The 26,957-nt window shown below is 45.8% G+C and overlaps 1 protein-coding gene across 4 annotated transcripts in view; it reads right to left on the bottom strand.

Moving 5' to 3' along the window:
* Window positions 1-26,957, bottom strand: part of BCORL1 (BCL6 corepressor like 1) — a 916,214-nt gene that overhangs the window by 353,358 nt on the left and 535,899 nt on the right. The window lies entirely within an intron of this gene.

Raw genomic sequence — 26,957 nt, 5'->3', positions numbered from 1 at the left:
AGGCCTTTTGGCCTTAAAGAAGCTAGTTTTCTCGGTTCCGACAGAGAGACGTCGAGACCGCATCCGAACCCAATGGCGGAAAAAAACAATCTGGGGATGGAGCCGATGCCCATGCGCACTGTAGTCCAGGGGAGGAGCCACCTATCTCAGGATACTTCGAAGACTCTTCCAGGACAACAATGTGCGATCATCCGGACCCAACACTAGGCGGCGATCTATGCAAAAGATATGAATTTAGCAGCCCACATGCCTCGAATACATCTTTTCTATTCCCAGCCACCCCCGAAGCTTCCCTCCACGAATCTACAGAAAAATTGGAATACCGGAATTTAGCTGACTACGCCAAGTGACTGTCAGGTATGTTGAAAATTCATTCATGAGGTCAAAAGTTCCTGGTAAACAAAAATGACTTTCCAATTGAAGGTGTAGCTGAACCATAACTACTCAAAGGCTACTGCCACTGTGTAAAAAACATATGCACAAATACTACTACACATTTGGGTGTTTTTATTGCTCAAAATGCAGTGGGATAAACAGACACACTTCACAGAAAAGAGTGAAATATGGAACATATTTCACAGTTCCTTGTGAAATATAGATTTCGTCATCACAATGACAGACCTCAAACCACTGTGCAGAACTTTACCAATGCCGTGGTTACTAGAAGAATGCAGAAAGGAGGACCAAATTATGTGTCAGTTATCTCAATTATGCTGGAAAAAAATGCAATTTATGTACACATTCTCAGGCAATATTATTGTCAGTCATCTGAGCTAGAGACATACATAAGTTTATTGTGCGAAAATGGGGTGTATTATATGGTGTAGTTGTGCAAAATCACATTTAAGACCCTTGGGTTTTGTTTGTCAAACCTCCAGCTCAACCCAAGATAGCTGTTGCTCTGAGCAGCAAGGCTAACACAAAAGAACAAGTGTAAAGCATTTAAACAGACCCAAAACAATTAAAGAAAAATATACAAGACGCTAAAAAAAATACAATAGCAATTTATAAAAATAGACTAGATTTTCAGACACCACAATGAAAAAGATCCACCGGAGGGTTCGGAGATTTAGAATTTACAAAGTAAATCAGGTTACTTAACTTAACTGTTAACAAGCTTAGGCAAGTTCAACAAATTCGACACTCAAAAAGTTTATCACCCAAAAGTTTGGGCTAGTTGGAATGTGGTAATTTCGAGTCACTTTAGGCAACAAACTTAATTAGAGAGGCAGTCAGGGGGATGAGTCAGGTCCTTAGAAACCGTTACCTCAGTAGGTGAAGCAGTCTTCAGTCAGTTCCAGGCACTTTTATCCGATGCAGGGCTTTCCTACGTAAGTGGTCCTGAGGCAAGGGATGAAGGATGCTGAAAATGCTCAAAGGATGCTGTGGATGTGATGCAATCGATAGGAGTTTTCGCTGTGACTATGCATCGGTCCACGAAGGGGATAATGCAGTCCTGTTCACAGGGTTAATGTTGCTCGAAGTCCTCTCAGTGCTGGCTGAAGTGTAGTCGTCACTGGACTACCGGTCATTCAGTTTCGCAATCACAGGCCAATCATTCCTGGGACGATAATTTGTCTTCTAGGAGACCCAGCTGCACTCCGACAATACTGCCAGGCTCAATGAACTCTGGTGCAACTTTGTGGATCGGGTCTTGGTCCCTGGTGCTGCACGGCGGCGGTTGGCAGCGGGTTGAAGACTGTGGCCTGCAAACTTGCACCAGCAGGCTTCCTGAGGTTTTACTTTGGGGCACATGCATCAAGGAAAATACCGATCGCAAACGGGCAGATTAGAAGAATCTGCCCCTTTGCGTCCGGTATTTTTGCATTTGGGACTTATCAACCCAAATGCAAATTCTCAACTTAAGTAATCGCTAAATTTGCGATTCCTTAAATGCAATACATGATGCAATTTCAAATTGCAAATTCGCAATTAGGGATCGCAAAATACCATCAATCTGAACGTGATGGTAATTTGCAAAAACTTTGAAAAATGCACTAAAGTGCATTTTTCAAAGTTTCATGTTACACACACACATGCCCTTGGGGCATGAATGTGCACAACATGTGGTAACATCTCAATTTCAAGGGTGCAACAGGGTGTCCTTTTGGCACCCTTGAAATTGCATGCGCAATTTGCGAGTACCTATTTGGTACTCGCAAATTGTGCATGTAATTCCCATTCATTCCTATGGGTCTCTAGGCCCATAGGAATGAATATGAAGCAATTCCTTAATTGCGACTCAGAATTTGCGAGTTGCAATTAAGGAATTTGTAAGAATCGCATTTTTTTGTGATTCCTACATGCATAGGGATTTGCAAATCTTTAATAGCGATTTCTTAAAATTTGCTATTTAGGATTCACAAATCCGGACTTTGATGCATGTGGCCCTATATCCTTTATATTATCCTTGGGTTTTCCTACTGTATGGAAATACCTCCAAACAAGATTACTTATTGGATATGTATAAGCCCAGTGCACAAACAAAATTGGTCCAGCAGGCTTTTCAGCTGTTGTGTCCCTGTGCTGTGAGGTCAGCTCAATGATCCTTGGTGTTTCTTGGCTTTGGCTGGGCTCTGGAGGTGACTTCTCCTCAAGCAGGACAAGGTAGGCAGTGTTTCTCCTTTGCTAGCCACCAGGTTCAGCAGGTGCCGTCCATAGCCTCTCTTTTCCACAGTGCAACAAGGCAGTCCTTCGGTTCTCCTTCAAGTCCAGTCGGGATCTGAGTTGAAGTGTGCCCTACATATGCTCAGAAAATGCACTTAGGACAGGATGTGGTTGGTAGACAATGGTCTTGCATGCAATTCAGATTTTTATGTTTATGCTTTGTGCTGCCCCTGTGATAAACATTATATTGGCAGCACATAAGAGCAATCACTAATGAAGATAAACAATACCCAATTGCATATCACTTCAAACAAGAACATGATAAAAACATCAGTCTTTAAAAATGTGAGTGTTGAACAGAATCCCAATTTGAAAAAAAGGAGGGAATAGGACTCAGGAATTGAGAAGATTTGAGTCGAAATCGATTATTAGTTACAAGACCTTACATCTTGGGGGGTGAGGGGGGGGCTGGGGGTGCACATGGATGAAGAACTATCAGTCCACCTGGGCGGATCCTAAATATTCCCCGTATGATAGAGCACTTTTTATAGCTACAGATTGATCTTTAGGATTGTGATATTTTAAGTTTGTTTTTCGTTTTCCTCTGCCCTCCCTTCACTTTTCTCTAAAATTAAGGGTTGTTAGTTTGGCTTTTTTTGTTTGTTTTTAGAGAGCTAGTATACTATGAGGGGTGCACTGTAATTTTATCTTTTTATTCTGTAGGAGCTCCTGATACCAAAGGTCAAAGAAGAACAGCTAAAAAGCCAATGGTATCTAGCCCAGTGGGTTTCTCCTTTGGTCAGGAAGTGGTACGGTAGAGATTTTGTTTGGTTGGAACAATAGGTGGGACGGAGATATTCGCCCACTTGGGCATAATTATGTGCATCATTGAGGTTGTTGAAATCTTTTTTGTACTGTGTTAACTGATGTGGATATATGGTAATGTAGCCAGGAATTTGAGAAGACACAGGCAATTTGCGCCTAAACACTGAATGTGACGTTGGGGGCTACAAATTATGTACGAGCGGCATCCAAATGCAGGAGCCAATCGATTGTGTAAGATTACATCAGAACACATTGGATACACTGTTTAGTAACTGCAATGATATGTAAAACATTCTTCCTCCAGAGGTACAGAAATGTGAAATTGTCCATTTGGCTTAATTTGTATGTGAAGCACAGTACATAATGATGCACAAGTGTCCTTGTACAAGAGGTAATTAAAATATTACAAAATGCCGAAGTATTCAATGCAAAACAGGCATCACAGGAGACACCTACCTTTATTTTGTGATCTTAAATGTATCACATGGTGTATTCATGTGCTGGCATGGCAAACATAACCTGACCCGTGATCAAGGAGCCATAGCTCAGATACTCATCGGGCGATTTTTGCTACTTGTGTTGCAGAATAAAACACGTTGGATTTAAATTGAGCCACAACCTGGTTCAATTTCGGGGCATCCCATTGGCCGTAAGAAGTGATTTGGGGTATTGACGGGGTCGTGAACCCGGGGTGAACGCGCCGCATCAAGAAGCAGGGGTTATTAGTGAAGTGGTGGTGGAATATGTATGCATATATATATATATATATATATATATATATATATATATATATATAAAATATAATATATACACAGCCTATAGAAAAGGATAAACATGACCTAAATTATACTGAGTTTTCATTCAAAACTTTCACACAATTATCAACTCTTTCTGCAAAACTGAAAAAGAGACCACAAAGTGCAATCATAGCATTTATTTGAAAGGAAACTGCAAGGTAATGAAAGGCAATGTTAGCCAATAGGCTGCATTTTAATCATAACAAGAACCTGGCACCATGCTTTTAAGACCTCTGAGGAACCCCTGTATCCCATCATGCAACGCAGGAGCCAATAAGGTCAGGTCTGTTTTTTACGATGACAAAGAAAACAGCACAAACGGTGTGTAAGCTGCTGCATGAAAGATTTGTCCCGGGAGGAGGGAGCGTTGCTTATTTCTTTGATGAGGATTCCCCTGGAAGAGAACTAGGATTACAGGTAAGGAATTCATCCTTCTCGTCCAGGGGATCCTCATCAAAAGTCATAAGCATTGAAAAGAATAGCTAGCCAATCCTATACACCATTGGAAGAATCCAGAACATTTAAAAGCAGATGTTACAATTATCAAAAAAGATTCCAAAGAGGTCTTCCCTAACTGAGAATCTGTTTGAGTCTAGACAGTAATATTTGGTATGAGTGTGTACTGATTTCAGTGTTGCAGCCTTGCAAATCTGAGAATTGGGTACAATTTTCAGTAGAGCGGTGGTCTCGTGGGACCATACTGTTGCTTATCGGAATTGGTTACACTAGACATGTGGATTTGAAGTTTTATGAAATCGCCACTGTTAGTCTTCCACCAGTGTATTTGGACCTTTGGTTTTCAATAGTGAGCTGTTTCGGAGTTTAAAGCAGGCTGCCCTTGGAGACACATGTCCTTTTAAGAGTTGATGAAATATGAAGGTGGTCGATTATGCTTGAAATATATTTATTCAAAATTGTAAAATGCGTGCTTTTGGATTTGAAAAGAAATACATTATGACGATGCCTTTATCTGCAGCTGGAGCACTTGTATTAATCCAGTCCGGATTCTGCATGAAACATTATAAGGCATGATGGGAGTTTTTTTTAAATGAGACGAACTGGAGGGCAGAACGCGCAGTTGCACAGACAGTAAATAATCCTGAAGCAATTTGGTTTGCATAATTGACGCTTTTTTTCTGAGTAAAAGTGATTATGCTGTCACAAATGAATTGCCATTAGCCCACATGCTTGTATTTACCCAATCGTTGCGGAGTGTAGTGCATCTTCAATTTTAGTGATGTGTATGCTTTAAATAGAAGCACCAATATGGCGCATTTCAGGTTCAGAAAGGCAGCGTGACTGCCGAAACGCATCCCTGTTATGTCCATGTGTCTGCTGTAACCTACGCAGTAAATGAGAACCCCCACGATAACGAGTGCTGGCTCCTCAATCAGATACGGTTGGGGAATTTTGGAATATATATATATATATATATATACAGAGCCGAAAGAAAAGGATAAACATGACCTAATTACAATGAGTTTTCATTCACAAATTTCACACAATTATCAACTCTTTCTGCATAACAGAAAAAGAGACCACAAAGTGCAATCACAGCATTTATTTGAAAGGATACTGCAAGGGAATGAAAGGCAATGTTAGCCAATACGCTGCATTTTAATCATAACAAGATACCTGGCACCATGCCTTCAAGACCTCTGAGGAACCCTTCTATCCCATCATGCACCACAGGTGACAATTAGGTCAGGTCTTTTTTTACGATGACATGGAAAACAGGACAAAGGATTTGTAAGCTGCTGTATGAAAGATTTGTCCCGGGAGGACAAAGCGTTGCTTATTACTTTGATGAGGATTCCCCAGGAAGAGCACTAGGATTACAGGTAAGCAATTCATCCTTCTCTTCCAGGGGATTTTCATCAATAGAAATAAACATTGAACAGAATAGCTAGCCCATCCCATACACCATTGGAAGAATCCAGAACATTCAAAAGCAGCTGTTACAATTATCAAAAAAGATTTCAAAGAGGCCTGCCCTATTTGAGTATCTGTTTGAGTCTAGACAGTAATGTTTGGTAAGAGTGTGTACTGATTTCCATGTTGCAGCCTTGCAAATCTCAGAATTGGGGACAATTCTCAGTAGAGCAGCTATTGCCGCCTTGCCCCTAGTAGAATGGACCTTAGGCTTGGCAGGCAAGTGGTTGCTGACTAAGTGGTAGGAATACAAGGAATAGGATACTATCAACCTAGAGATGGTCTGCTTAGAGGAAGCTATGCCTGTTCTCATGGGACCATAGTTTACAAATAGATGGTCAAATTGTCTGATATCTTTTTGTTTTTTCTAGGTAAAACTTGGGTTCTTGTTTGATATCTAAAGAATGATAAGCCTTCTGAGGTGGGGTGGAGGGATTAGGAAAGAAGGTTGGTAAAGAAATGGTTTGGTTTATGTGGAAATCAGAAACCACCTTGGGGAGGAAACTGACCATGACCACCCTATTAGCATGTGTAGGGCTGTTTCGCACATAGAGACTGACCCTGCGTGCTGAAGTAATCGCTACTAGAAAAGCTGCTTTCCATATGAGGTGTTCAGAGGAGGTTCACGCCACTTATGTTCACTTTCAGGCCAACATGGGGAAAGATTCACAGGTGGGTCAGCAGGAGGTGCCGGAGACCCTGGCTCCACCAATTCGGGTGGCAAAATTTGCACCCCTCCATGAGTGGGAATTGCTTCTTGGCATCGATAGTCTCTTAGATGGGGGTCTTCAATGTCGACCGTGACATATGTGGCTTTTACGCCGTCAACAAGTCTGACCTCAACGTTGACAAACACCATGCCACGTTAGTGGTATCCCTCTCCGACGAAGGATATCTCAACATCGACTACCATTGTATATCTTCAGATGGTGTATCTTTTGATGTTGGCGGGTGCTTCGAAGTCGACAGCTGATGTCACTTCAGCATCCACAGAGCTGACAGTGAATGTCCTGACAGGACCTTGTATGACGACAGCCGCTTAGCTGACAATGATGGGTTAGCCAACAATTAAGTCTTCAACGTCAAGTGTTGATGAGTCTCCATGGGTGCACTCAACGTCGATTTCAACTGCGATCACACAGGAATTTCCCCTGATTTCGACCCCCTACCTGTCGACGTCAAAGAGGGATGACGTTTTTCATGTGCCTTATCAGATCATCCTCTGTGTGCTGACTTCTCATGAGAGGAGGGTACTTTGAAGAATGATTGCTTCCCAAGGTCTCTTGAAGATCCTATCTTTCCTCTCTCTTGTAGCCTGTGCAGACTGATCTTCTCTCTGTCCTTCAGAGTTCTTTTGGAAAACTACTGACAGTAGTGGCATGTCTCTGAAAGACGAGAAGCAGGGAGACAAATACTACAGACTGAATATGGATCAGTCTGCGCCTTCATTTCACCACAAGAAGGGCAATTCACAAATAGTGAAGGCATGATTTGCCGGAGAAATTGTTTTTTTCAGTCTTATGTACTGTGATATAGGTAGTTAAAACCATTCAATGATAGACATAACCTGCGTCTTTAGAGAAAATTTAACAGAATGTCAAAAAACTTCAGAGCCAAGTGCTCCAGGATCCTAATCTGATAGATGGGATTAACATGCCCTTCTGGTGTGGTCACAAGCCACCGAAGCACCTCTTCACTGAGAAATAAGGAAGATAGATATGAGATGACTAAAAATGGCGTTGAAGTGGCACTTTATTTGTTAAGTCACAAGAATACCAGAAAATGCATTTATCATTTCATTTAGCTAAAACAAAAACCATTAAAAACCGGACTTCACTCCGTCAGGAATAAAACTCAAGTTCACTTTTATAATGCACAAGAGCCTAGAAGACAGGCTGGAACAAGAATCTGTCAAGAGGCATAATTGAAATCAGTTAGAGAATCAAAGATACAGAACACATTCTGTGAAATTTAGTGCCTAGAGGCAAACCTTTCTAGAGAGGACTAGCCATGCAAGATTTATCATTTTAAGAGACCTTAAGTGCAAGGAATTGGGTGTGGATGCAAAACATTGAGAATAATCAGAGATTAAAAAAGGGAAAAATGTTATTTAGATTGGGAGTTACCATCTGAGTATAGTCTTTGAAGTCCCAGATCGGATAAACGGCCGGCTGGAGAACCCACGCGTGTGTTGGACACAGAAGGAGAGCTCTGAGTTCTAAGTGAGGTGTTCGACTTATTATACCTGTTGAATGCGGAGCGGTTACACAGCATTGACGTCCTTTCTGGTGCAGGTGGCTAACCGCATGTCCTAGGACACAGAAATGGTCAGGTGCTTGGGCGGGTGGTTGGCCATGCTTGACCACAAAATATAAACAAAGAACATTTGTAACGTAGATTTCTCTAAAAATACATATGAGAACGGAACTGATAAAACAGATGTTACCATTGCAAGACGCTGTCATGGTTGCATCTGAGCAAGCTTGGAACATTTCAAAATAAAAAATGAAGCAACGGTCAAAGATGTACCAACTGGTCCTGTGTGCGTGTGTGTTGGTCTCGCAATTATGGAAAGTTACTTTTCTGTCGTTGCCCAAGCTGCCTCGTCATATTCAGCACAAAAGAAATGCATCTTCAAGAACATTAGCGCCTAGTAGATTTTATTATCAAAGATGGTAACCTGAGGCAGTGGGCTTTGGAATAGGCCTATATGCAGGGGGTTGAAGGGATATGTGGGCTATCACTTACTGTGTATGGGGAAAATGGTCAAAATAGCACATTTCCAGATTTTCATCTGGCAGTGCCCACATGGGACCTTCATTCTCTATTGGTCGATAAGAATGCTATGTTGGGAATTCATATGGCAAAACTTGATCCTGCATCAAATTGATGGAGTTGGAGAAAATAAATGACCTAATTTGTTACCTATGGGGCATGATGGGTTATAGTCGTCCTGTGAGGTCTTTAATGCATGGTGCCAGTTTTTTTCTGGTATGATTTAAATGCAGGGTATTGACTAACATTGCCTCTACTTCCCTAGCAGTTTCCTTTCAAATAAAGGCTGTGATTTTACTTTGTAGTCTCTTCTTCTGTTTTGCAGAAATGGTTGATAAATGTGAAAATCTCGCAGTAGAGAACGTTTTTAGCATGAAGTGTCACAATAGTTAGGCATGTGTGTGCAGATACTGTGTGTACCTCGGAGTAAGAAGTATTAGCAGATGTCTCTAGTGTGTATGTACTCCACTTCCGTAGGTAAGCGTGTGTGAAAGTGCATTCAGTTGTAAATTGTGTGTCCCCGCAGGCACGCTGAATCGCGTCATCCCCCGCTTGAGGCCCGGCTCCAGTTTTGTTTGATGTTGTGCTTGTGGTGTAAAGTCGTTGATGCAGAGAGTTGAGTGGGTGCCAGCGCCCTGGAGACGCTGCGCATGTGGGAAAGTGCAGTCAATTCAAAGGTTAGTGTCCCAGCAGGCGCGCTTAGTCGCGTCCTCCCCCGCCTGAGCCCGGCTTCAGCCCTGGTTGATGTTGTGCGCCTGGTGTCAATTCGTTTATGCAGAGAGTCGAGTGTGTGACAGCGCGCAGAAGACGCTGCAGTTAATGTCCCCGCAGGCACGGTCCTTTATGCAGAGTTGACCGTCGCGTCTGCCCCCCCCTAAGCCCCGGCAATTGCCGCGCCCATTGGCCACGCCCCTTGCTCCCGCACAATTGCTGCACCCATTGGCCTTGGTCACGCCCCCGGCCCAACGCACACGTTTGCTTTCCACACGCCCTCAAGGCACGTTTTTTTTTGGGATGTGCCGCGCGATTGTTGCCGGTTGTCGCGCCCATTTGCCACACCCCTTGCTGCCGCGCAATTGCAATTGCCACGCCCATTGGCCTTGTTCACGCCCCCAGCACATGGCCCCAGCACAACGCACACGTTTAAGGAACGCTTTTTTTTGTCGTCATGCCGCGCCCCGCCCACGCGGGACTACTTTGCTGGTAAGGTTCTTTTACCTTTCAAATGTATATGGTGGGCATCTGTATAGCCTATGTCCTTCTGCTGCAACTGCCCATCCAATGCTGTATTGGGTGTTGTGATTTGTGCTGTGGTTCCTGAGATTACCCGCCTCAAAGGTTTGGGCTCTCTCTTTATAATAATGTAAATGTATTGCGACTTATATAGCGCACGTATCACCCGAAGGCATCAAGGCGCTTGCCTTGGGAACCCGTCCTGGTTTTTCCCTGTGAGATAATCCCTACTGGGTATCCCCAGGGTGAAAGCCAGGCATCCCGCAGTGGGTGGGCCGCCGTAGTGGAGATTAAGCAACTATTGCCCAGAGTTGCAGCGTGGGACCCCATGATTAGAATAGGCACCGAGGCGAGAATTATCGAGTCCGTGGACATTTTGGGCTCAGGACCCTGCCGCGTCGGGAATTGAACCCTGGTCCCGGGCCAGACCTCTGCATCAGGGTCTGCCGCTCTAATCAGTGAGCCACACTCCTCCATACTAATATTAGTATAGATAGATATATATATGTGAGCAAGGGCACTGTGTTGCCCGAAATGCGTCATGGCGGTGGTGCAGGTCGTTATCTTTATCAAATAAAGTATTGCACCGAATCTTGGGTCTGCGTCCGTCTCTTTTGGCAAAGAAAAACAAAAAACGGAACTCTAAGCACATATATATATATATATATATATTCACTGAAAAAAACATAGGTTTCAGGCCTTATATAGTTAGGAATTAGCATTTAAAAAACCTTTGAAATTCACTGAAAAAACCATCAGTTTCAGGCCTTATATAGTTAGGAATTAGCTTTTAAAAAACCTTTGAAATTCACTCAAAAAACAATAAGTTTTAGGGGTGTTATAGTTAGCTGGACATTTCACTCATACAAAACCATTGAAATTGCTCCTATATAGTTAGTTGTACTAACTATATTTCACGCACCCGCAATCCACTGCTGATGATGTCACATATTAGATCATTCAGGACATGGTCAGTGACATCACTGATGACATCTCAAATGACAGCACTGATGACATCACTGATGACATCATCCAGTGAATGTGGTTTGCTTCGTTATTTAAATATGCATTATATATATATATATATAGCAATTTGCATTGAAGAATGAGTGGATATATATAAATAAATATTTGGATGGAGGATTTAGTAGCAGTGTAATTGACTGTTTACTTGACCAATTTATAATGTCTCACTAAATACAGTGGATAGTGACTAAACTGTGTGAATATCTGTATCACTTTGTCAGTTGTTGTGTAAACTGATTCTACAGTTGGTTACTAGCTATGTGAAAGTCTATATTAGTTATTGATTAGTTAACTGAGTATTTGTATGGGAGTGTGAAAGTGTGTGTGGTTCGGTGGGGGGTGTGTGACTGTCCAAAGATGTGTGAATAGTTGATTCAGTAGATATATGAAGTTAAAACTACATGTTCTAACAGTTTGGGTGAGTGAATCTCTTTATGGGTGTGGTGATGAGCAAATATATTTCTCAATGGTACATGTCCAACAAACTAGAAAAATAAAAGGCAGTGTATGTCTCAGTTGTTGTATACAAATAAGTATACATAAGACTCAATGATTGTGTGAGTGACTGTATGGATAACTGTATACTTGTAATAATGATTTTATAATTCACTAAGTATGACTTACTATCTAAATGAATAGATAAAGTGGTGTTTGTATAAGTGTTTTGCTAAGTAAATATGCAAGTATGATCCATTGTTTGCATAAGTGAGTAGGATGACTTCATATGTGAATAGGATGTGTGCTGTTGTTTAATGTCGATATAGGTGTATAAGTATTATTGATAGTGTTCTATTGTTCATTGACAGCATGTATGAGTGAATCTACAGGTAAGTGATTAGATGTGTGTATACATCTATGAATCACTGAGTGGATTTTTAGATACTTGTATTGCTGTGACAATGGATTCAAATATGATACTCTGTATTTTACAAAGAGTGCTGACATTTTTTAATAGTGTATGAAAAGGTGTATGTGATTGTCACCTGGATGATGTCATCAGTGATGTCATCAGTGATGTCATTTGAGATGTCATCAGTGATGTCACTGACCATGTCATGAATGATCTAATATGTGACATCATCACCAGTGGATTGCGGGTGCGCAAAATATAGTTAGTACAACTAACTATATAGGAGCAATTTCAATGGTTTTGTATGAGTGAAATGTCCAGCTAACTATAACACCCCTAAAACTTATTGTTTTTTGAGTGAATTTCAAAGGTTTTTTAAAAGCTAATTCCTAACTATATAGGGCCTGAAACCTATGGTTTTTTGAGTGAATTTGAAAGGTTTTTTAAATGCTAATTCCTAACTATATAAGGCCTGAAACCTAAGGTTTTTTCAGTGAATTTGCAAGGTTTTCAAATGCTAATTCCTAACTATACAAGGCCTGAAACCTATGTTTTTTTCAGTGAATTTGCAAGGTTTTTTAAATGCTAATTCCTAACTATATAAGGCCTGAAACCTATGGTTTTTTAAGTGAATTTGCAAGGTTTTTTAAATGCTAATAACTAACTATATAAGGCCTGAAACCTATGGTTTTTTCATTTAATTTCGAAGGTTTTTTAAATGACAATTTTTAAATGTATAAATTGTTATTTTTTTATACTGATTTACTACATTTTTGCAGGCAGGTGTTCAGAGGGCACGCCCCCTTTTTACAACGTTCTGCAGCGCAACCCCTGGCGCGTTTGCAGAGGAGGAACTAATTCCCCTTGCATACTGGGGGTCCCTGGGGGGCAACTAGCCCACCAGGAGCATCCAGTATAAGCCAGGGAGCTGCATTACAGAGAGGTGTAATGAGGCCACACCCTTTTTTACACCTCTCTGCAACGCAGCCCCCGGGCGTGTTTGCAGTGTTAGACCTGCGACCTGGCAGTGCACGTTATTGACGAAGCTCCCTTTCATAGCAGATTGTTGTCAAGCGGGAAGAATTATCCTTTGCAATACGGCCCATTGAAAGGAGACAAACCCGGCTCAACAAACTTGTCCGGATTATTGACAAGCCCCACGGAAACGCAAACGATTAACCCAGGCGGGTGTTTTACCAATCCATCCCTCTCCCCTTGGTTACTGGGGCTCCTGCCCATGAGATAGGGCGGTTGTATTTTAAATGTGCCAGGCAGGCAAATGTTGGAATTGTCAGTCCTGATGATGGTCCCATTAATATAGAGCATAAGGGATCGAAACGTCGACTTTTGTAGTGCTTTCACAAGCGGACTGATATGTCTAATCTTGTTATGTCTAGCACGTTTTGGCAATACTTAATTTGACACGGATTTAAAAGTGGCCAATAATGCTCATGTTTTGCCTGTAATTTCATGTTTATGTTGTCTTGTCTTTTCTCTCTAGTACGGTACAGGATTGTGCCTTACAACTATTTTCCTAAATTGCTTACATTGATTGAAAAATAAAAAACCCTGTCCGGCTGGGCAGAGGACAAATATAGTCACCGATCATGGCCTATATTTTATCTTCTTCCTGATCCTATATAAGCTAAGAACCTTTGTTTCTCTATAATAGCATTGTTACCCACGGTCCTCAGCAAACTATTTGGGTTCCCTTGTTCAAAAAAAGTAGAACACAAAGGAATCAACTGACAGTCTCTGTCCTTGTTGGATGTACATGTTTTACTGAGAATGTCAGACTTCATTCATGACACATGACTGAGAAAGATAATGTGAATTTACTGAAAATCTGCTTTCAGTTTAGCTTATAGATCCCCCTTCCAAACCACTGTGGGAAAAGCATGAGATAATAGTTTTCTTTCAAACATGATTCATGATATCCCAGCAGAAGGCTTTTTTACATGGTTAAATCACCTTAGAACAGACCACAATTCCTAAAATGAGTATGGTACCATCAACAAATGATTTATAATGTAACTAAAGTCCTAAAACCTTCTATTAACTGCAATGCTTTTTAATGAGGTGCTATCATGTATATTGGTCCCAAGATGTCTGCCAACACTTCTTGGATGAAGAATTTGAATTTTGAAAACAATTTTTTTTTTTTGCCTTGGGGGTCCTTGTGGGACCCCCTGAGCAGGCCTAGGGGGTCAGGGTGCTTCTACCCTGCCCCCTTTTTGAGTTCTACACGTTTGTTTTTCAGCTTTCCAGTGCCTCAGTCTACCAAGGTACAAGATGGCTGCCAACAATTTCTGTTTAAGAGTGTTGACAGACATTGGCAGCCAATCAGAATGCAGCTCGTACTCGGGAAGGTACAGAGTACAGTAAGCTTATATAGATATATAGGTGTTTTTGAAGTTAATTTTCATAAAAACCACTGGAGCAATTTTCACCAAATATAGAAAAGGGACTTCTGCGTACCAGTCCCTACAATTTTGCAAAGTTTGGTGTAATTCCATTCAGCGGTTCGGGCTGTAGCCTTGTCTATTCGTCCTATGGAAATTAACATGGGGAAAACACGTTTTGGGACCCCCTTTTTTCTCGGCCCCCGCATGACGAATCCCCCCGAAACTTCCAGGGAAGAAGCGGAGCGGAGCTGGCCTAAATTTTGGAAAATTACACGCAAATTCTTCAACCGGCGCCAAAGTTATTCCCAATAGAATGTTGCGGATTTCCTATGGTAACTAGGTCCTAACTATATATACCTACTGGCTATCACCAGTAGGTAATATATATACTACCTACCTACTTTAATGGTGTTATACATATATAAATTATATTTAATATGTGCTCCGGGGTCCCCGGGAAGAGAATGGGCTGTTTCAATGCTCACACCAAGTATTAGTACTGTACACAATAGATCTTAGAGAACTGACAGCTAAAAATGGTCTACAGGCGAGACCAAAAAATGATGCTACAAACAGAGGTGGAAACTCCAAATGACAACTATTAAAAGTTACTTGGAGGCTACTGCGTTCACTGGTGACACAGTATTCAGGCTATAGGATTCTCTAATCTGTCCTGATCTCCCGACTCTCTTATAGATGCCATTGCATTCACTCTTTCCAAGCTCACCACATTCTCTTTAGACTGGTGTGCACATTTAATCTCTTGTACATATGGCTTCTTCTTGTGCAAGACAGTCGACTTCTAAGGTGATCTTATGGAAATGTATATCTGTGTAGCTGGGAACTCATGAAAAACTATAGTCCTATTTGGACCAACTTGAATACTACACAGTATCCTTCATATGGCAGAGACAGTATCTCAGTCTTGAAGCATGTCTAAAATTATTTTCTAGTGAGATCAGTCTCAACAGTGGTATGGGATTTCACATAAAAAAGAATTAATGGAACACCATTACTGAGAAACCATTTCATCTAAACGGTTTAATGGAAATTTTCAGGATGAATGCCATTTACCATGTCATAGTAACCTATTCATAGAATGTCTTTTTTATTTTTATTATCATCTACATACTTATTTTTAAACTGTAAATGAAAGGATTGCATGTCTTACTTTCTGAAACTTTTTTTTATTGAAGGTCTTTATTTCAATCCTTTACGCCAGGGAACATTATTTCGGATTTAGATCTTTTACATTGTCCAACAATTACTTTGAATACTTTTAATTCGCTGAACCGTCACCACCATCAATCTCTTCTCCTTATAAAAATGCCTCCCCACGCTTAAACTACACCCATCCCTGACCCCTAAACCCCATCCATCCCTGAACCCTAAAAGCCCTTTCTAACCCTAAACACCACCAATTCCTAAAAAAAACACCTCACCACAGCTAAACTCCACCCATCTCTGACCGCTAAAATCCACCCATCCCAGATCCCTTAAAGCCCTTTATACTCCTACACTCTACCCAACTCTTAACCTAAAACCCACTTACTACCCCCTAAACTCCACCCATTCCTGAATCCTAAAAACCCCTTTCTACATTTAAGCCCCTCCTATCCTTGATCTCTTCAAATCTTGCACTACTGCTAAATTCCACTCATCTCTGAACTTGAAGAAAACCCTCACCACCCCTGAAAACCACCCATTCATGACCCCTAAAAACCCTAACAACCCCTGAAACCTACAAACCCTTTCTATGTATAAACTCCATCTATCCATGAGGCCTCAGAACCCCACCCCCTCCCCATTCCCAAACACTAAAAACCCTTGACCACAGCAAAAGTCTGCCAATGACCGAACCTTAAAAACACTCACCACCAATCCATAAAAAATAGAAAACACTCCTAAATGCCATTCGTGAAACCTAAAAACCCTCATCACCACTAAACTCCACTCTTCTGTGAACCCTTAATTCCCCTCACCACCCTAAACACCATCCTTGCCTTATCTCTAAAACTTCTCCACCCCTGAACTCCTCCCAATCGAGAGCCCTGAAATCCGTCATCGCCCTTATATATCACACATCCTGGATTCATAAACCCTCACTAACGCACAAGTTACTACTTGTGTAACGATATATCTGTAAGAGACATTAGTTAGTATTAGATTCCTTACCTTAGAATATCCCCAGGCGTCAGACTGGATCCGGAAATTTTTGCGTAGCAGTACCCTTGCGCGTCGGTAGGCGTCGTCTGCGGCTCCGCGTCCGTCGTCGGGGGCGCCGTGATGTCGTCGGAGTACTTAGACGCCGCCTCCGCGTGCTGACGTCAGTTCTTAGACACAGCTTTTCCGCGCCAGAAACGCAGAGCCATGTTAAAAACCAACACTGGTGCCATTGAAACTAGGGCCCTGAAATGGGACAACCCTAACCCTAGATATTGGTTCGCAGAACGGGGAGGATGGGTTGGTCGGTAAGGAATCTAATACTAACTAATGTCTCTTACAGATATATCGTTACACAAGTAGTAACTTGTGCATCTGAAAGAGACACGTTAGTATTAGATTCTTTAACTTAGAGTAGATACCCCAGCAATACCAACCCCGGTGGTGGGTCTGCGAACCAATAATCACACCAGAAAGTCCTGGAGGACGGAACGGCCAAAGAAGCCATCCCTCCGGACTTGGCTGTCCAGGCAGTAGTGTCTTGCAAACGTGTGCAGCGATGCCCACGTAGCTGCCTGACAGATGTCTTGTAAGGGCACACCCCTGCCCAGGGCAGTGGTAGTCGCCGTCGCTCGGGTAGAATGAGCCCGCAGTCCAACCGGGGGCTCCTTCCTAGCCAAGGAGTAGCATGCCTGGATACACAGGATGATCCACCGGGAGATGGTCCTCTTGTGCACCGCTTTCCCCTTCTTAGCGCCCACGTAACCAACAAAGAGTTGGTCATCCACCCGGAACTGGCGTGTGCGATCCAAGTAGAATGAGAGCGCACGTTTTGGGTCCAGACGGTGGAGCCGCTCTTCCTCTTTAGAGGGATGCGGTGGCGGAAAGAAGGTTGGCAAGGTGATAGACTGCCCGATGTGAAAGGCCGTGACAACCTTGGGCAGGAAAGCACCACTTTGTCCGGATGGACAGAAAGGAAAGGTGGAGTACAAGAAAGAGCCTGGAGCTCACTCACTCTCCTGGCAGAAGTGATGGCAACCAGGAAAGCAGTCTTCAAAGTCAGAAGGCGAAGAGGACAGTTGTGAAGTCGCTCAAAGGGAGCGCACATCAGGAATGTTAAAACCAGGTTCAAGTCCCACTGAGGCATCACAAACGGAACAGGAGGAAACGTGCGAGTGATGCCCTTAAGAAATCTGTTTACAATAGGGGACTTGAACAAAGAAGGCTGATCAGGTAGCCTGAGAAAGGCGGAAAGGGCAGAAAGGTAGCCCTTGATAGTGCCCAGAGCAGAGCCCTGCCGGGCAAGAGAAAGAAGGAAGAGAAGAACCTCAGAAAGAGGGGCAGAAAGAGGGGCAGAAAGAGGATCCACAGCCTTTGCTGTGCACCATGCCACAAGTCTGTTCCACCTGCAGGCGTATACCGACTTTGTGGAGGGACGCCTGGCTGCCAGAATGATGTTACAGACTTCAGGAGGCAAGTCAAATGGCCTCAACTGTCGCCGCTCAATCTCCAAGCATGGAGGTGGAGACTGGACAGGTTCGGGTGGAGGACCGTCCCCTGCTGCTGCGACAGAGGCAGACGAACCGGGGGATCGACTGACAGACCGAGTAGCTCTGGATACCAGTACCTTCGAGCCCAGTCCGGAGCCACAAGGATGACTTGGGCCCGGTCGCGCCTGATCTTCTTCAGCACTCTGGGCAGAAGTGGTATAGGCGGAAAGGCGTACAACAGACCGCAACACCACTCGCGACGAAAAGCGTCTCCGAGCGAGTGCCGCCTTGGAAATTCCAACGTGCAGAACTGATGACATTGCGCGTTCTCTTCGGTGGCGAATAGATCTAACCAAGGCTCTCCCCATCGCTGAAAGAGGACTTGCGCCACGTCCGAGTTCAGAAGCCATTCGTGATCCATCATGCACCGACGGCTGAGCTCGTCCGCCCTGGCGTTCAGAGAACCCGCCAGGTGTTGAGCCACTAGGGTCACGCCCTGGCGTTCCAGCCATTGCCAAAGGCGAAGAGCCTCTTGACAAAGGATCCACGACCCCACCCCGCCTTGTTTGTTGCAGTACCACATGGCGGTGGTGTTGTCCGTGAACACCTGCACTACACTCCCCCGAACAGAGGGGAGGAATGCCTTCAGTGCCAGACGAATCGCCCTGAGCTCCAACAGGTTGATGTGGAGCCGGGTCTCCGCCGGAGACCAGAGGCCTCTGATCTCCACCTCTCCCAAGTGGCCTCCCCAGCCCTGGAGGGACGCGTCCGTCACAACTACGTGCTCCGGTTGGGGAAGGGAGAGGGATCTGCCGCTGACCCAATCGCGGACCGTAAGCCACCACTGCAGCTGTCTCACAGTGCCCTCCGAGATCAGGACGTGGTCGGATAGGTTGCCCTGATGCTGGGCCCACTGAAACTTCAGGTCCCACTGCAGAGCCCGTATCCGCCACCTGGCGTGATGCACCAGTAGGATGCAGGAGGCCATCAGCCCCAGAAGCCGCAGCATCAACCTGACCGAAACCCGGGATAACGGCTGAAAGATGGGAATCAGAGCCTGAATATCCCGGACCCACTGTTCGGGCGGTTAAACCCGAAACCGCGCCGAGTCCAGAACCGCTCCGATGAAGAGGAGCTTCTGAGAGGGACACAGGTGTGACTTCGGCACATTGATGGAGAACCCCAGCAGGTGCAGGAGGTCTGCCGTCGTCTGGAGGTGGCTGACGACTGTCTGGGGCGAGCCCGCCTTCAACAACCAGTCGTCGAGGTAGGGGAAGACTGAAACCCCTAACCTGCGCAGATGAGCTGCGACCACCGCCATCACCTTCGTGAACACCCGTGGGGAGCTGGTAAGGCTGAAGGGGAGCACGGTAAATTGAAAGTGCTCGTGGCCCACCATGAACCGCAGGTAGCGCCGGTGGGCAGGCAGGACGGGGATATGAAAGTAAGCGTCCTGCAAGTCCAACGCTACCATCCAGTCTCCTGGGTCCAGGGCAGCCAGGACCTGAGCCAATGTCAGCATCTTGAACTTCTCCTTCCGGAGGAAGCCGTTGACGTTCCGTAGGTCCAAGATAGGGCGTAGGCCCCCTTTGCCCTTCTTGGGTACCAGAAAGTAGTGGGAGTAGCAACCACACCCTACTTCTGGCCCAGGAACGCGCTCGATGGCCCCCTTGGCCAAGAGGGCCGTAACTTCCTCCTGCAGAAGTCGCAAGTGATCCCCCGATACACGGTGGTTCTGCGGTGGCATGGCTGGAGGAGTCGCCTCGAAGGGGAGGGAGTAGCCCCTTCGGCCGATCTGCAGCACCCACCTGTCCGACGTGACAGTGCGCCAGTGGAGGTGGTGATGGCGAACCCTGCCTCCCACTGGCGTCACATGGGCCTGAAAGCACGGACTAGGAGGGTTTTGAGGCGGATGCTGCGGGGGAAGGTGTGGACTGACCTCGCCGCTGCCCCCGACCGCCTGGACGGCGGTTCCCACGGCCGCCACCGCGTTGGGTATTGCCCTGCGGTGCGTGGCTGGCGGCATGTGTGGGCGCACCCCTTCCGTGGCCATGAAAGGAGTGATAGGCAGCAGATTGCTGGCGTTGGCCCGAGAGGCCCAAGGACTTGGCCGTAGCCCTGGAGTACTTAAAACGCTCAAGCGCATGGTCTGCCTTGTCGCCAAAGAGGCGACGGCCATCGAACGGCATGTCCATGAGCGTGTTCTGGACATCTGCCGAGAAGTTGGCGGACCTCAGCCAGGCGTGGCGTCTGACCGCCACCGTCGTTGCCATCGCTCTACCCAGCGAGTCAGTGGTATCCAGCCCACACCGGATGGAATACTTGGCTGCATCCCGGCCCTCCACAAGGGCTTGGCCGAGTTTGGCCTGTACCTCCAACGGACACTCTGGCAGCACTTCCGCGACCTTATCCCACACAGAGTGGGTGTAACGTCCCAAGAGGCAGGCTGTGTTGGAAGACCGCAGGCCTAAACTAATGGATGAGAAGATCTTCTTCCCATACTGGTCATACCTCTTGGATTCCCGATCCGGCGGGGCCGACGGGAATGCGGTTTGGGAATTGGAGGCCTGGATGACCAGGCTCTCGGGGGTAGGGTGGGAGGACAGAAAACATGGGTCGCCCGGGGCTGGGCGGTGGTGTCTGGCCACGTTCCTATCTACGGGCGAACCCGTAGCGGGCTTGGACCAAGTGCCCAGAAGAACGTCAGTCAAGGCCTCATTAAAGGGCAGCAGAGGCTCGGCCGAGCTTGACTGCGGTTTAAGGACCTCAGTGAGGAGGTCAGTCCTCACGGCCGCGACGGGGAGCTCAAGGCCCAAGGCCTTGGCAGCCCTCATCAGCACCACACTATATGTTGCCCCCTCCTCCGAAGCCACGGAAGGAGGGGAGACAAACCCAGTGTCTGGAGAGGTGTCCAGGCCACTGGCCTCCCCAAGGTCTCCTGTCCAGTCCTCATGAGACTGACACTCCCTGGTCAGAGGGTCCTCAGACCCCTCCCAGTCCTCTCCTTCACCCATCTCCTGAAATTCAGGGTAATCAACCAATGGGGCCTGTTCATAAAAGTGAAATTCACCCAACGGCGTCTGGAGCGGCGCCCAACTGGGCCGTCCCGACGGCCGAACAGGAACGGAAGGAGGACCGGGGTCGGCGGCGTCCTCGTCCTGAGGGTCCGACGCCGAGGAGGCCGTCCGATCCACCGGCGACGAACCAGATCCCGAAGGAGGGCCAGCGGCGTCCTGCGGCGCCGGGCCCGAAGGCGCCGGCGGCGTCGGAACAACTGGACCCCTCGGCGCCGGGCCCGAAGGCGCTGGCGGCGTCGGGATAACGGGGACCTGCGGCGCCGGGCCCGAAGGGATCGGCGGCGTCGGGGCCGAAGCACTCGACGGCGTCGGGGCCGGAGCCGCCGACCCGCTAGGGCTCCCAGACGGGTCCGTTGGGCCCGGAGGCGCCGCGGAGCCCGTCGGAGGAGAGAGTTTCCTCATGGCCATGAGGAAGCGCTCGATCTCCTCCGGCGACGCGTTCAGCCCAGGGACCGGAGGGTGTGGAGCTGTACGCGGCGCCCGCGACTCCGACGGAGCCGCGTGGGTGGTGTCACCCGAACCCCCGGCCGCATCGCGCGAGCGTCGGGGGGAGTCCGAGGAGCGATGACGCTTGGACTTCTTGTGCCGCTTACCTGACGACGACTTCGACCCGGAGGAGTGCGGCCTACTCTCGGAGCTGTGGTGGCTCCGAGCCCGCGACCTGTCCCTCGACCTCCCATGGGATCGGGACCTCTCACGGCGCACTGCCGACTGCCGGAGTTCGAGGCGCCTACGGGACTGCTCCCGCCTGGCTTTCGAAGAGAGGGCCCGGCAGTCGGAGCAGGCCTTGTCGTCGTGGTCGACGCCCAAACACAACAAACACACACGGTGAGGATCCGTGACCGACATCAGCCGGTCGCAATCGTCACAATGCTTGAAGCCGGGCATCCCTATCAGCACCGTTTCGGAGTCGAGAGACTTCGAAATAGCAATCAAAAAGGACCAAAAAGTTAGTCAAAATTGACTAGGGTTACTGCTTTTTCCAGATCTGCGCTAGCTGGCGCGGAAAAAAGAAGAACTGACGTCAGCACGCGGAGGCGGCGTCTAAGTACTCCGACGACGTCATCACGGCGCCCACGACGCTAACGACGGACGCGGAGCCGCAGACGACGCCTACCGACGCGCAAGGGTACTGCTAAGCAAAAATTTCCGGATCCAGTCTGACGCCTGGGGATATTCTAAGGTAAGGAATCTAATACTAACGTGTCTCTTTCAGATCCTGATGTTCAACCAAGTGTTTGATTTTGGATGCTCCCTTAAAATTATCTTTCCTTTAAATGTTTCCTTTAATTGTCGATGTATATGTATTTCCTTAAAATTGTCTTTCCTTCTAGTTTTCCATGATTTGAATTCCTCCAATGTGGTTTCTAAGTTTTCATTTTTCCATTTATTCAGCAACTGTTTTCTCTCAACTATTTACTGACACCTCGTGGGGGAAGGTCAGGAAGCCTAGTGGAATAAAACAATGCTCCAAGTACAACACACAATAAACAATGTATTCATCTAAGGTGCAAATACTCAGTTTGCAATTTATAATGTCAGTGCATAGCGGTTTTCAAACAGGCATTGTATCTGAAGGCATTTTAGTGAGAATCTGGCCGCTCATACAAGCATTACTCATTCATCATACAATTTGTCACGAAGGCCTGAAGCATGCATGTAATGTTTGTAAGCCTTTTACATTGAATCACATATGTAGACACAAATCACACACAGAATGAAAACCAAGTCAGACATGTCAGTGCATCCAGTAGAATTCAGTAACACAAGTCTGCGATAAACAGCATCCAACACAGTACAGTCCTTTGCATACACAGGATTATCTTGTGAAGGTAAATCGTTGATAAGCAGTGACCTTAAACCAACACTGTAAGACGCAAGCGAGAGTTTGTCAGTAGTAGAGCTCAATCAGTTACCTACTTTATAAAGCTAGCTATTTTCATATTTTTAATGTGCTATTCCAATTTTTACACACAAAAAAATCCAAAAGAATATGCAATCGGAACTGATCTGAATTTTTCAGAAGCTATTTGCATTGGAAGAATTTTTCTTGGGTGCGAACTGTGCACATCAATCTTAAAATGGATACAAATGCACTAACTTTCTACAGACACATTTGTTGTTTGAAATTTCACAGAATTGGCTACAAGTTTAGCAATGACTCAAGTATTCTGAGATTAAACATTAGGTAAGTCAGAATATATATATATATATATATAGATATATATATATATATATATATATATATATATATATTACAAACAATAAGGTTGCCCTTTGAAGAAACGTCTCACAACAGAAGATTGACACCATTTTAATTGAAGCGGCCACAGTTCGGTAAAAGTGCAGTCTCCCCCACAGTTCAATGCACTAAAGCCCTACGCGTTTCGAACACTCCTGTGTTCTTGATCACGGGCAAAGTGAAGACAAAACATGACGGCAATTCAAAGGAACCCTTAATGAATACTAGGTCCCGCCCTTGTGGGCGTCTGCCGACAGGCATGCTGGTACCTGTGGTTTCCTTGTGTTGATATCCCCAGTGGGTGCTGTGTTGTCCCCAAAATTGTTCCAACGTACTACCCATGTGGGTTTGGGCAGAAGCCCCATCTCTCACCAAGCTGTTCTTTAACATGCCGCTCAACCTGGCTCTCCTGTTCCACGGTGTTGGAAAGTTCAAACACCAAGTCCGCTTGTCGCAGCATGACGTTTCCGCGACCTGGACACGGCCGCTTTTAATTACAAACAATAAGGTTGCCCTTTGAAGAAACGTCTCACAACAGAAGATTGACATCATTTTAATTGAAGCGGCCACAGTTCGGTAAAAGTGCAGTCTCCCCCACAGTTCAATGCACTAAAGCCCTACGCGTTTCGAACACTCCTGTGTTCTTGATCACGGGCAAAGTGAAGACAAAACATGACGGCAATTCAAAGGAACCCTTAATGAATACTAGGTCCCGCCCTTGTGGGCGTCTGCCGACAGGCATGCTGGTACCTGTGGTTTCCTTGTGTTGATATCCCCAGTGGGTGCCGTGTTGTCCCCAAAATTGTTCCAACGTACTACCCATGTGGGTTTGGGCAGAAGCCCCATCTCTCACCAAGCTGTTCTTTAACATGCCGCTCAACCTGGCTCTCCTGTTCCACGGTGTTGGAAAGTTCAAACACCAAGTCCGCTTGTCGCAGCAGGACGTTTCCGCGACCTGGACACGGCCGCTTTTAATTACAAACAATAAGGTTGCCCTTTGAAGAAACGTCTCACAACAGAAGATTGACACCATTTTAATTGAAGCGGCCACAGTTCGGTAAAAGTGCAGTCTCCCCCACAGTTCAATGCACTAAAGCCCTACGCGTTTCGAACACTCCTGTGTTCTTGATCACGGGCAAAGTGAAGACAAAACATGACGGCAATTCAAAGGAACCCTTAATGAATACTAGGTCCCGCCCTTGTGGGCGTCTGCCGACAGGCATGCTGGTACCTGTGGTTTCCTTGTGTTGATATCCCCAGTGGGTGCCGTGTTGTCCCCAAAATTGTTCCAACGTACTACTGTTAAAGAACAGCTTGGTGAGAGATGCGGCTTCTGCCCAAACCCACATGGGTAGTACGTTGGAACAATTTTGGGGACAACACGGCACCCACTGGGGATATCAACACAAGGAAACCACAGGTACCAGCATGCCTGTCGGCAGACGCCCACAAGGGCGGGACCTAGTATTCATTAAGGGTTCCTTTGAATTGCCGTCATGTTTTGTCTTCACTTTGCCCGTGATCAAGAACACAGGAGTGTTCGAAACGCGTAGGGCTTTAGTGCATTGAACTGTGGGGGAGACTGCACTTTTACCGAACTGTGGCCGCTTCAATTAAAATGGTGTCAATCTTCTGTTGTGAGACGTTTCTTCAAAGGGCAACCTCATTGTTTGTAATATATCTATATATATATATATATATATATATATTGGTCATGTGATCAAGCTTCAGGGGAAGCGAAACGCATTATGGCTGACAGGCTGGCTGAAAATAAAGCACTTTGATTCTGCACTGATTCCTGGGTCTGCTCTTCGTCATTGTTCAAGTCAGGAGCATTTTGTTGGTGACGACTTACTTCATCCGTCCGGCGTGAATCGACAGGCATGCTGTAAACTGGATCCGCTCACTGATCCGGCTTTTACCTCATGAAGGTTGCTGCAGTGGATGTCCGAGTACGTCTCCAGCTGGTGGGAACCTTGGAGCTTTGATTTATACTCGGCCTCCCAGCCGCGGGAGATGCACCACCCGGAAACTTGGGGCCACGGAGCTCCGTATCACAGAGTCTCAATGTGGAGGCATCCATGGAGGATTGACAAGCTGGATGTGCGAGTGGAGGCCCATTGGTGGGCTTGAAACAGCTTAGACAGCGGCACATAACTGAAGAACACACTACAAGACCCACAAACCCACAAACCAACGCAGACTCTTTTGAGTCGCCCATTGGAGGGCTCATATTTTTAAGTGGGAGGTGTGGCGTCTATGCCAAAATGACTGTCGCGTTGCTGAAGAGTGCAATGAGCACGAAACGCGTCCGGCGTGAATCGACAGGCATGCTGTAAACTGGATCCGCTCACCGATCTGGCTTTTACCTCATGAAGGTTGCTGCAGTGGATGTCAGAGTGCGTCTCCAACTGGTGGGAACCTTGGAGCTTTGATATAGATATATATATTTGTGAAAAAAAGCCTTGCAGAACGCGTTGTTGAATAAAACTCAGCTAAAAGTGGAGCGATGTGTGGAAACCTTTCTTGCCTCACTGATCTGCGAGACCCATACCCGCTGATTTGCACCAGCCCCGAGAGGTGGATGGGGCTGGGTTTGTTTGCAGGATATGCCAGTATTCAGTACATGGCAGTTTCAACATGAAGTCCTTAGGCTGCTTTTATGCATTTCTCAGTGGAGACTCCTGCTGGCACTGCTCCCACCTCCCACCCAAGGTAGACAAGCCCACCTGACTAGTTAGCTCTTAAAGAGTGATGGGCTGTACTGCATATCCTCCAATCTCTGCCAAGTTTCTGTTAAAGTAATTAACAGTGAGACATGGCTCCAGTACAACAATCTAACTAGAGGAAAGATAAGTGACCATGCATGCATATATCATGACAAACTTGGATTTATCACGTCTTCATACTTTGAATGCCATCCATCACATTAACTTCAGTATTGCTTGTTATAGGCTATGGTCAGTGACCTTAATATCAAGTAGGACTCCTCTGTAAAATGGGTCAAGATATTTCAGAGTTCCCAAAACTTCAAACAAAAAATGTAGATTAAGTAAATATGTTTGGGGCGAATACTGAAAGGTTGGGCCTTAGTTGCAGGGGCTAATTCTTACCCCTGGCCAGGTTTGGCGGCAATCAACCAGTTTTCCATGCCTTCAAATGTTCATGAATACAGAGGGCTATCTGTACATAACCTATTGTTTAAATAAACTACAGAACAGTCAAGCTACACATAATGACTAAACTATAGAAGTAGGCTCGAATGGTACCAGCATGGAGAAGGGGGACACTTTATGTTATGGATTTGTTAGGCTTGCCTCAGACTTCTGTCTATAGATTTCCCAAAAGAAAAGCTTACTTGAAAAGCAGCATATTAAGATCCCAGAGATCACAGCCTTTGATACATTTTTTGCTGCAGATTGATGATCTTGTTCACTTTACTACCTGTCCTTGTGCTCTGAAGTCCCTGAGGTGGAATAAAAGCTGGGACAAGGATTCATGTTAAAACCTTCACCTCCAATAGATCTTGAAAGGC

This window comes from Lissotriton helveticus, chromosome 4_1 (genome assembly GCF_964261635.1).
Source record: "Lissotriton helveticus chromosome 4_1, aLisHel1.1, whole genome shotgun sequence".
Lineage (NCBI taxonomy): Eukaryota > Metazoa > Chordata > Amphibia > Caudata > Salamandridae > Lissotriton > Lissotriton helveticus.
This window is presented reverse-complemented; position numbering and strand designations above follow the sequence as displayed.